The following is a 12,517-nucleotide window of genomic DNA, read 5'->3' on the forward strand; positions in this document are numbered from 1 at the left end:
CTTGTGCATACATAAAAAGGAAAACATAAGCCAAGTACACTGGTAAAGATATTTTTTTAATTTCATCGTTTTCAAAATCTAACTCTTCTGAATTACATTTGACTCAGAAGTTGTCTAGGTTTCTCCATACTTTTTATCCTTTTCACCACTGAAAGCATTGTCAACAAGTTTTTTTCTGGGAATCCATAACAGGACAAAAGTTATGGTGCCCTTCTCCTAATGTGGCTTCACAATGCTTTAGAGATGGTGTGCTGTGGACTGTCTTTATAGTTAGGTTGCCAAACATGTTTGATACGTCATCTCTCCCACTCCCTCCACAAACTTTTGGTAACTCAGGTTTGAAAGAATATTCCACCATTGTTTGCCATAATCAGTGGTCTCTAGTGAGTGGAGGCTCAGAGTGCTGTTAACATCCTAAAATGTAGAGGATGGCACCAAACACAAAGAATTATCTAGTCCAAAATGCCAACAGTGCTGAAATTCTGCAGCCTATTGCTAGACTTTATAGTTTTCACTTTCCTCCCTTTACAAGCCCACGGAACCAGGGACAGCATAGTGTAGAGTTTAAGGATACAGCCTGTAGAATTGGATTACTAGGGTTCAAATACTGGCCCTAACAGTTACTAGCTTAAGTACATTACCTAGCAGAAATTAGTAACTCAACCTCTCATTTCCCCATCTTTAAAAATGGAGAGAACTAACAGAAACCAAGCAGGTCTGTTAAGACAATAGGTTGAAATGTAAAGCCCACATGTGGCATTAAGAACACATTCACAAGTGTTTTGTAGGCTTACGATTTTCTAAAATACATAGTCACACACTTCACTGGTGAGGGTATAGTCAAAATAGGAAGACACTGATTGAAAAACCAAAGAAATCTCAAGGTTTGGGGCCTATATCATTGGATCTAATGTTTTTCAAGCCATCAGAGGGTGATAAAATTCAGTGGGTCAAGACCAGCCCTGGGAAAAAAGAGAATGTAATAGAAAATATCGAGTGTACCATAGGCAGCAAGAATTTTTTCAGAAAACATGGTTTCATTGACATTAGGTCTGTCAAGCCCCAATGTTAAAATGTATTTCTTAATGTGAGTAATAGGCAAATAAGTTTGAAAGGCACCACCTGAAGTCCAATGATCAGTTGGTGTTTAAGTCCAGTCCTTATCTGTACATGTTTCTACTTCATGGCTTTTCTGCTGTACCTTTTCTTTTTTGTATATTTTGCTAAGAAGCTATTCTTCAAAATAATGAAGGATAAGAACTTAATGTGAAAAATGACTAAAAATGTTTTGTCTCTATCTGCTGGTAAATTAAGCATGTTCGAAGTATCTTCTTCTATGTGTTGCAACATTAGAAAGTGCTGCTCACTAGCTGATCAAGCTCATCATTAGCTTGGATGACAGTCACTCATAAATTAAAGATCATTATTATTAATATGTGGGCACCAACAGACCAGCTGAGCAGGGCTTTAAGGTCTATAAATAGTACTGAACACATTGGCATAATAATAGTTCCAGAAGCCTCTAAGTAGTACATGACTATGTTTTACATACCCAATTAGTTATGATCTTAAAAACAAAGTACAAAACTTTTTCAAAGGTTTAAAATTTCCATTAAAAACAGACAGTTGTGATTCAAGTCAAAATATGTCAATTGCTGTTGCTGGCTATTTAAACGTGACCTAAACAAAAATTAGGGTAATGACACCAAGTTGTTTGAAAAATACCTAATGAATGTGGAATAAAATCCCAAATCAAAGTTAACAAAATGAAGCTGTGTATCATCTTGGTGTATTTTGGGTAGAGGATTAATTCAAACTTGGCACTACAATGACTTTTGAATGGTCCCCTGTACAAACCTTTGAGGTAATTGTGGGCAGGAATTTTCCACAGTAACTTAGCTAATTGACCTTCAATATAAATATTTGTGGCATTTATTACATTCAACAAATATTTAAATGAATTGTTATGTGCCAAGCTCTCTACAATAAAGTTCTAGGAACCTAAAAATGAGTAATTCATAGTTCTATTCTTAAAGGTTTAACAGACTCAAGAGGGAAGACAAAAATTTATAGTTGCATGATATGGAGCAGAGGGAGTAGATGGGTGAGTAGATGACTCTGTTGTCCAAAGGTTGGATGCTGGCTGGTGTCCAAGCTCTGTTGTACAGGATGACTCTGAAGGGTGACAAGGAGGAGAACATTCTTGGAGGAGGAAACTCGAGTTAAGTGCCATGATATACAGCTGGAGAGATGGGCTGGGATACAATGAAGAGATTTTTATGCCATGTTAGTAGGTCTTAATTTTATCTAATACACACAAAAAAACAACTGAAGGTTGTTAGAGAAGAGACATGATCAGATTGGTCTTGAATGACGGGCTCTAGCTGGTAGGCAAGGCCAGGTGTAAACTGAAGGCCTGAAACAGGTGTAGGACACTGCCAACAGATGTTTGAGTGCATACCCCTGTACCCAAGTACTGGGGAAAACAGTTCCTCTATTAAAAAAGACTCATTTCAGCAAGTTAAACAGATACTGAAAGTTTTAAGAATCCACATGAATACAGGCATGTGAGGAAAGGGTTCCCTGAGAAAGTGCACTGAAATTGAGATCTGAAAAAAAAAAAAAAGGATTTACAGATTGGAAATGATTTGAAGTACTTAGGGTGTCCAGCATAGACTTTATATACATATATCCCTATATACTCCACTGAAGAGAACCACTTTCTTTTGTCCTCACTGTAAATAAGAGAACTTGAATATTTATTACATTTTAGAAAATGTAGTAAGAACTTTCAATTTGTCTTAAATGATGCAGCATGTTATATTTGCATCATTTATATGATATAATTACTTGAGAATTTGGAAGAGGACGAAATGCAAGAAGAGATTTAAGAACCAAGAGGGAGACACTGCAAAAAGAGAAGAAAAAAATGAGTAATTTGTGGGATTCACATATAAAGTATAAAAATCAAATGAATAATCATATCTGACTAGATTGTTTATAGTTCATGATTCGTGATCAAAACACAGTTTCTGTGACATGAGTGTTCTTCCATTGTCCACCATGTAAGAACTTGTCATTATGCTTCAGAAGATTGGAGACTGTTGAAAGTTAGGCTTGGGGTTGATTAATGATTATGTATGGAGTCCCCTATACAGAATTTTATTGTTAACAACCATTTGATCAATAAATATGAGAAGTGCCTTCTCAGCACCACTCTTGAGCAGTTAAGCCTTGAGTCCCCTAGCTAGTCCTTTCAGATCTTTGATATCTCATCGCAGGTCAGAGGCTGAAAAAAACCGACAAGTGGCACCCGAACAGGGACCCTTGCAACTCAGAGCGGGGAAGCTCCGAAGATCGTCAATCCAGTAAGACCCCGAGAAAGCGTGTGTAGGGACAAGGTCAAGATATCAGGGACACTATAATGGGCCAAAATGAAACTAAAGCAGCTAAACTGGAGAATTACTTAAAATTACTCCATGCCCTCCTAAAATCATCAGGAGTGAAAACTTCCAAAAAGGACTTTGCACAACTTTACAAATATATTAAAAAATATTGTTGAAGGGTTTGAGGGGTATTATGTTTAGTACACATGGTGTGGGGGATCACAGGGAGAACAGTGTAGCACAGAGAAGGGACATAGTGGATCTATGGCATCTTACTACACTGATGGACAGTGACTGCATTGGGGTATGGGTGGGGACTTGATAATATGGGTAAATGTAGTAACCACATTGTTTTTTCATGTGAAACCTTCATAAGAGTGTATATCAATCATACCTTAATAAAAATTTAAAAATATATATTGTTACTAGTTGCCGCCACAGGGAACCTTTAAATAAGCTGATTAGGATAATGTATTAAGAGACATTAAAAAGGCTCACAGGCAGGGAAATGTTATCCCTGTGCCTGTCTGGTCTTTATGTAATCTGATCACTCCCGCCTTGCAGTCTTTGCAAACTCCCCCACTGTCTGAAACCAAATGAGACACACACGACAGTGAGAGAGAACTCTGGGATGTGGTGAAATCAAGTAAGCGATCTTCATCCCCACATCTGTCTGACTCCTCTTCGTCCTCCTCTTCCTCTTCTTCAGAGACTGACAACGAGAGTTCTATTCATTCCTCATCGTAAAAAACCCTCAGCTCCTGTTCCTGCTGTCTGCCTTTGCTGCAGGAACATGTAAGCCCAGAGGGAGGGTGATATAGATGCTTATCTGACACTCTTAGTAGCACCAGTTAATTTAACTCCTTTGGGGCCAAATGAGGATCCTAATTTTTTCACAAGGAGTGGTCAAAGCACTTTATACACCTATTCCTTACAAGACATTAACGACTTTAAACAGGCTATTTCTTCTTATGGTACTAATTCTCCATATGTTGTGAGTCTTTTGAGGGGGTTGGCAGAACAAGAAAAGATGATTCCTCATGATTAGGATTTATTGGCTCGTACTTGTCTAGACTCTTCTGATTTTGTACAATTTAAAATGTAGTAGTATGAGGAAGCAAAAGCACAAGCTTTGAGAAATCAGCATGCCAATCCTCCAATTCTTGTAACTGCTGCACAACTAGCAAGACAAAAAAATTAGCTGCAGTTAGAAAGACAAGCTGGATACAAAGACACAGCAGTAACACGAGTACGTCTGTGTTGCCTAAAAGCCTGAGAAAAAATACAAGCAGCTGGAAAGCCTGCCTTACCATTGAGTAAACTTAAACAGGGACTTAATGAACCACATGTTGACTTTGTTGCAAGACTGCAAGATAATTTGAGAAGGACAGTAGCACATCCAGATTTGAGAGACCTGTTGTTACAGATGTTAGCCTATGACAATGCAAATACAGAGTGTCAGAGAGTTCTTAGACCTTTAAAAGCTGCAGAAGCTAAGATAGAAGATTTTATCAAGGCCTGTGCAGATGTAAGTTCCCCTACATATCAAGCTAATTTACTAGCAACCGCTATGAAGGGGAAGTCAAGAAGAAATTTGAAAAATTTGAAATGTTTTAGTTGTAGCAAACAAGAGCATATGAAAAAAGACTGCAGATCACAAAAGAAGACAAAAGAGCCAAATTTTAAAAATAAACCACCGTCTTTTTGCCCAAAATGTAAAAAAAGGGAAACATTATTAGTCTAATGAATGTCATTCAAAATTTGATAAAGATAATAATCCTATCAATGAGTCTCAACCTTTATACCTTCAACCGAGCCAGCCTCTGAGGCCCTAAAAAATACTACTACAGAGGCATCTTCTGCAGTTAAAAGAACATAGCATGATTTACAAGTTGCAACTAAAGGAAGTGCTGCTGTAGATCTTGCCTCTTCTCAATCTGTATATTTACACCCATCACAAAGAGTTCAATTACTTAGTACAAAAATTTTTAGCTCTTTACCAGCCAATTCTGTAGGATTACTTTTAAGCCGCAGTAGTTGACACTAAAAAGATTAGTAGTAAGACCTGGAGTTATTGATCAAGATTATATGAGTGAGATTAAGATAATGGTATCATCTGACAAAGAATTATATATACCTCAAAGAGAAAGAATTGCTCAATTACTTTTACTTCCCTATCTCCCACCTTCAACACCACCTTATGAAAGAAGACAAAGTAGACTTAGAAGTACAAATCAACAAATATAGCTTAATACAAAAATTACATCTGATAGACCTCAGTGTAAAATTTCTATTCAAGGCAAATCTTTTACAAGATTGCTAGACACAGGAGCTGATGTATCTGTAGTTGCTCTTAAACACTGGCCAAAAAATTGGCCCAAACAAGAAAAGCATATTCAAGTCTTAAGTATTAGTACAGCCTCTCAAGTATAGCAAAGTTCAGCTACCTTACATTGTCTAAGCCCTGAAAAACAATTAGCTTTATTGAAACCTTTAATTGTTGATGTAGCAGTTAATCTCTGGAGACAAGACTTGATGCAACAATGGCATACTACACTGTCTTTGGATGAACCTTCATCAGTTCAATCTTTTTCTTAGGGGTCACTGATACACGGCTGCCAGCTCCTATACCATTACAGTAGACCACTCAAACACCTGTTTGGGTGGATCAATAGCCACTCAATAAAGAAAAACTGGCAGCCTTACACACATTAGTTCAAGAACAACTGCAGCTAGATAGATCAGAATTTTCCACAAGCCTGTAGAATTCCCCTGTATTTGTTATAAAAAAAGAAATCAAGAAATTAAAGACTTAAATTTCTTAAATCAAGAAATTATATGACTTAAAACAAATTAATGCAGTTCTTAAACCTATGAGACCTTTACAACAAAGCCTCCCTTCTTCAGCTATGATTTCAAAAGACTGGAACATAACTATCATTGATCTTAAAGATTGTTTTTTTTACAATTCCTTTAGCCATAACAGACAGGGAAAAGTTTGCTTTTACTGTCCCTTCTTTAAACTTGCAAGCCCCTTCAGAAAGATTCCAGTGAAAAGTACTTCCTCAAAGAATGTTAAACAGCCCTACAATTTGTCAAAATTATGTGCATAGGACTCTTCAGCCTATATGTAAAAAACAGCCCTCAGCTTATATCATTCATTATATGAATGATATTCTCATAGCCCTACCTAAACATCTATCTCTTACTAATATTCTCAGAGACTGAAACTGAAAACAATGAGGCTTACAAATAGCCCTTGATAACATACAAATACGATACCCAATAAATTATTTAGAGAATAAAATTCAAGAAAATTCAATAATCCCTCAGAAAATTCAGATAAAGAGATCATCTTAAAACTTTAAATTTCAAAAGCTCTTAAGAAATATCAATTAGATCTGACCATTAAGAATTCCTACTTATAAACTACAACATCTTTTCAATACCTTGAAAAGACCCCCAGATCTTAATAGTCCTAGAGACTTAACCTCAAAGGCTAAAGAACTCAAGTAAATAGAACAACACATTCAAAAAGCTCAATTATCAAAAATTGACTTATACAAACCCTTACTTTTTTTAATTTACTTTACTCCCCATTCTCCCACAAGATTGCTCTGTCAATGTGACAGTAGTTAGATTTGCAGTATCAAACTAAACCCTTGTTACAACCTTACATTGACAAAGTAGCCTCCATTATCCTTAAAAGATGACACAGCCTAAGACAGATGATTAGTCGACCCTCACTCCATTATTCTTCCATTAGCTAAACAAAATATTATGCAAGTATTTCAAGAAAATACTCATTAGCAGATTGCACTTTCTGATTTTTTAAGAAATACTGACGGTCATTACCCTAAGAATAAATTATTTTCCTTTTTTTCTGTGTCATCAATAGATGCTTCCTCAAAAAACTTCTCCTAACCCATTATTAAATACTGTTGCCTGTTTTACAAATAGTACAAAATCTTTTAAAGCAGCCTATCCAACTTGTTCTAGTTTGTCAAAAACTTTTCAAACGTCTTTTACTTCTGCACAACAAAATGAGTTATATGTTGTATTGCAAGCTCTGCAACATTTTCCAAGTCCTCTCAATATTGTTACTGACTCTGCTTATGCTGCCTTTTCTGTTCCTCTATTAAAAACTGCGACATTGAGCACCGTACAATCCCCTATTAACACTTTATTTTCTCAATTACAAGCATGTATCCATCAATGTCTACATCCTTCTTCATCTCTCATATACGATCACATACTAATTTACCAAGTCCTTTATCATATAGTATAATAATAAAGTAGACAAGCTTCTTTAGTTAATTACTCACCAGCTCAACGCTATCATGACCTGACTCATGCTCCCTTCTTTACTTTGCAAAAGCGTTTTTCTCTGCCTCTAAAGCTCAAAATATCCTGAATTCTTGTCCAACCTGTTCTCAAATTAATTCTCATTTCCAAGCTAAAACTGTTCCCAGAGGAACACGTCCTAATGACCTACTACAAATAAATGTTACTATTGTTCCTGAATTTGGAACTCTCAAACATGTTCATGTTTCCATTGATACTCATTCTTCTGCTTCGTAGGCCAGAGCTTAACAAGAGAACGATCTCATGTCATTACTCACCTTTTACAAGCGTTTGCAGTACTAAGCATTCCTGCCACCATAAAAACTGACAATGCTCCAGAATATCACTCATAAAACAAGCAGTCCTTATAATTCTACAAGTCAAGTTCTAATTGAACGTCATCATCTTACTCTTAAGCATTATTTATTAAAACAAAAAGGGGGATTATTCCCCAATGATGACATTAACTGTAAACCAACAATTAATGCATGCTGTACATATTCTCAATTTTTATCTCTTAAAGAGTGATGGATGATCAGCTATAGAAATACATTTTTCTGATAAAATTTCTTTTTCTGAAACAGCAGCAGTTCCTGCGTAGTGGTTTCCAACAAGTTCTTCACAATGGTATAAAGGTCATATCAAAGTGTGGGGCAAAGGGTTTGTTTGTGTTGTTACAGAAGATCAATGCCTGGTTTGGCTACCCATAAAATGAATTACCATACAATATGAAGAACTTCCAACATCAACATCCTCTGGAAGTCATTCCAGAAGATGACCGTCAAAAAACTTCAACAAAGGCCTGTACAACAGATACAGAAAATTGAAGCCCATCAAATGATAGTATCTTTGTTTTTATTCCCAATAATGGCACTTATGCATGTACATACTACACAAGATTGCATTATAACAGCAAGCATAAGTAACCCCCCTTATTTAGGCCATAGTGTAGTTCTTCATTGCTTATCTACTTGCACCACTCCTGTGGGCCCTATTGTTTGGAAGAAGGATATATTTAGACTTAGAGGAAGACTTAGTATAATGCAACCGATCAGTCTAAAAGAAATAATACTCGCTACGATATTTACAAGTTTTAATCCAAAATGATATTAGCAATTATTCTTGTGAGAAATTTCAAAAGGGAACTCCTGACATGTTATATAAAAGTAGTTATGTCTACCTAAACATATCACTCTCTCCAGAGAATGAGTTTTCCTCACCTAACATGTAGTTACAACTTGCAGGTCAGAGATTGAACAAGTCATCTTTTTCTGTAGCAAGAGATTCCTCTATTGGTAGATTATTAAAGAAAAATTTGATAGGTACAGGACTCCCTTTCTCTGTGTTCACTAATATTTCAAGAATAAACATTACTCACCCTCCTAAAATTCTTACTCGTGAAGTTCAATTGAACTTGCCTGTCAGTACTACTGTAGTTTCTGAATGTATATATGTATTAACCGCACCCATATACCTTCCTACTGCAATTGTACCATTCGTGTAAAATAGCCTTTTAGATACAGACTTCCAAATAGCTGAGTGTTCTTATGCAGTAACAAAACATATCAAGCCTTCTCTTCACATTATCGAGGTGTTTGTGGTGTAAGACGTATTCTTCCTGCCCTTATAGACCATCCCAGATATAAACACAGACGAGTTCTCGAGCCCTGTCACCTGATTATAACGACAACTTGAAGTTGGTGGATCCTGTTGCTGTGGCTGTTGCTGCTGCATTCATCTTGCTGGTTCCTAGACTTGTCGTAGAATGCAGAAAGAAATATCCAAGCTACCCTGTGCATACAGTAAAACAACAAATTTGACTGCTTCTACATTGTCTGAACTCAACCAAGAACTAAGAAAAGTATGAGTTGCAGTACTTCAAAATTGCACTACTATAAAGTATCTATTGTTAAAAGAACATGAGATGTGAAGTTTCCAAGAATGTGTTGTTTTAATTTATCTGATTTTTCTCAAACTATTCAAAATCAATTAGACAATATCCATCATATTATTGATAAGTTTTCACAAATACTTGGGTTACCTAACTGGTTTTCTTGGTTTCACTAGATACAGCCAGTAATTATAGGTTTGCTTGTTATGTATCTGTATTCCTATTCAGTTAATGTGTATAAGCAATTTAATTAGTAGTTTGTTAAAACCTATACATGCTTACATTACTCTACAAGAAGTTACGTCAAAGAAATCATCAATCTTCCCATGTTTTCTTCTGTCTGCTACTTTTATAGCTTTTCTTCTTCCTTCCTAATTACAGCCCTTTGCTAAAATTCGTGCCTCATATTTAGAATTACCGAGTATCATAATTCCTCCAAGCAGTAAAAATACCTCAAGACAAGTGCTACGCATAGAAGCCACAAAGCATTAAATCTGCAAAGAAGTAAAAAGCTAACCTTTTCAAAGAATATTGCTTCTCTCTCACTTACCAACTTTACATCTCCCTGTATGGCCCCAGAAGATGGCTAGTTAGCCAGAGACAAGTAAGATTCCTCAAGGAAAGAACCTAAGACAGGCACAGTTGCAGGGGTGGCCTTCAAGTGAGAAATTGAGGGCCAACAGAAGTGAGGCTTAGAACCTCACCCCCGTTTTGAAAAAATCTTCTGCACCATAGATGTTTTGTTGCCCTTGTCTTAGATTACTAGACCTGATCATCTACACTTGCCTTCTTACAGCACTAAATTATGCTTTCTATCTTTATCTTGCATCTACCTACTACTTCAGCATTTTATTAAAAAAATATGGGGGAAATGTGGGATTCACATATAAAGTATAAAAATCAAATGAATAATCATATGACTTGTTTATAGTTCATGATTTCTGATCAAAACAGAAAGTTTCTGTCATATGAGTGCCCTTGCATTGTTCACCATGTAAGAACTTGTTCATTATGCTTCAGCAGATTGGAGACTGTTCAAAGTTAGGCTTGGGGTTGATTAATGATTGTGTATTGAGTCCCCTATACAGAATTTTATTGTTATTAACAACAATTTGATCAATAAATATGAGAGCTGCCTTCTCAGCACCACTTTTGAGCAGTTAAGCCTTGAGTCCCCTAGCTAGTCCTTTCAGATCTTTGATATCTCATCGTGTCCCCTCCCTTATCTGCAGGTCAGAAGCAGAAAAAAACCGACAGTAATTTAAAATGCCAAATGCTATAAAAGGTTCAAGTAAAGTCTCAGCGCTATCCATTTAACGCACTACTTTGGGCATCCCTATTAAACTGTTTGCATTTCCAGTGAGAAAAGAACAGTAGGTGTAAATGAGGCTGGATTGAGGACTTTCTATCAAGAAGCTTGGCTGAGAAATAATGCTGCAATGAGAAATTTTTGTTTCTGTTTTACTTATTACAGAAAGGAGAATATAGAGGATTTCCAATATCCTTTGTTTGAAGGAATATTTATTGAGACATATTACTATGGACAGCAACTTGTAATGGTATTTACTCCAGCAATATGCATAGATAGATACTTCAAAACTAACCACACTTTTCACAAGGAAATATTAGATGCATATAAATTCCTAACATTTACATTCTGGAGAAGGTAAAAACCTTTAAGGTATGACCCACTCATTTCTGGTTATTTCTTCCAAGCTATGACTAACATGAGGAATCAATTTTTTTTTCCCAAAGAAAGAAGTCAGAAAGAAAAGTAATGTTTGAAATATTTTATTATTTAATAGGTTATCACTGGCATATTCCGGTGATTTTTATAATCTAAACTGTATTGTATTTGTAATTGATAACTAAGAGGACATTTAAGCAGTGATATATTCTTCGGAGACTGGATGTTGTTGTATTTTACTTTACCTAGTTTCTGACCAAACCCCTCCTCACCACTTTGATTCCGTTTCTCATTACTGTGCTGTGCCTTAAAAAATTAGCGTCTTTCTTCAGTTTTCTTAGTTCACACTTTTACCCCAAAGCGTAATAATAATTCAGTCTCTTAATTTTCACTTCTCTGCTGTATCTTGCTGGGGCATTGTATTTTTAAAACTCCTGCTTTAAAAATACCAAAAAAAAAAAAAATGCCTTGCCACAGACAAGATTCTATGCGATATATGCAGGAATGCAAACTGAAAACAAAGGTAAAAATACTAAGCCCTTTCTCTTTCCTTCAGTGTGATGGACACTGAAAATCCCTACCGTGTACCAGTCAGTCGTTCAATGTCTTTTCATGATTGGTTTCCATCCTGACACGACGCATCGCAAACTGCTTCCAGTCAGTGTTTGCCCTTGGCGCCGGTGGAATCGGCGCCGAGCGCTTTTCCTCTCGCCCTCCAGTCAACCGCTGCTCCTCCCGTGTCAACCCACGGGCTGGGGGCCGCGGCCGCCCCAGGGACGCGGCGCTACGGACCCGAACCTTGGCGCTGAACCTCCGCCCACCCTCCCTACCTGGGGAAAAACGGCGCCCGCGACCCGGAGGCCGAGAAGGGCAGTGGCAGCTCCTCAGGGCGGCACCCTCCTTGGACCCTGGCCCGGTCCGCCACGGGCCCCGGGTGGGTTTGCGAGAACCGCCGACCACCCACCGATCCTGACCAGGTCCGCGGACGCCGGTGGGCTGCTCCTCGGCGGCCGGCTGAAGACGAGCTCACTGACCCCGCGGCCAACCCCAAACTGGGCGGCCAGGCCAGCCCGGGCCCACTCGCTGCAGCAACAAGGGTCAAGCTCACCTTGGAGTGTGCCGACCGGGTACCGCCCGCCGCCTGGGAGTCGGCAAAGAACGCCCCGGAGGCGCCCACTTCCGGGCCTGCGCGTATCGCCCCTTTCCACA

Source organism: Manis javanica, chromosome 2 (assembly GCF_040802235.1).
Source record: "Manis javanica isolate MJ-LG chromosome 2, MJ_LKY, whole genome shotgun sequence".
NCBI classification, from domain to species: domain Eukaryota; kingdom Metazoa; phylum Chordata; class Mammalia; order Pholidota; family Manidae; genus Manis; species Manis javanica.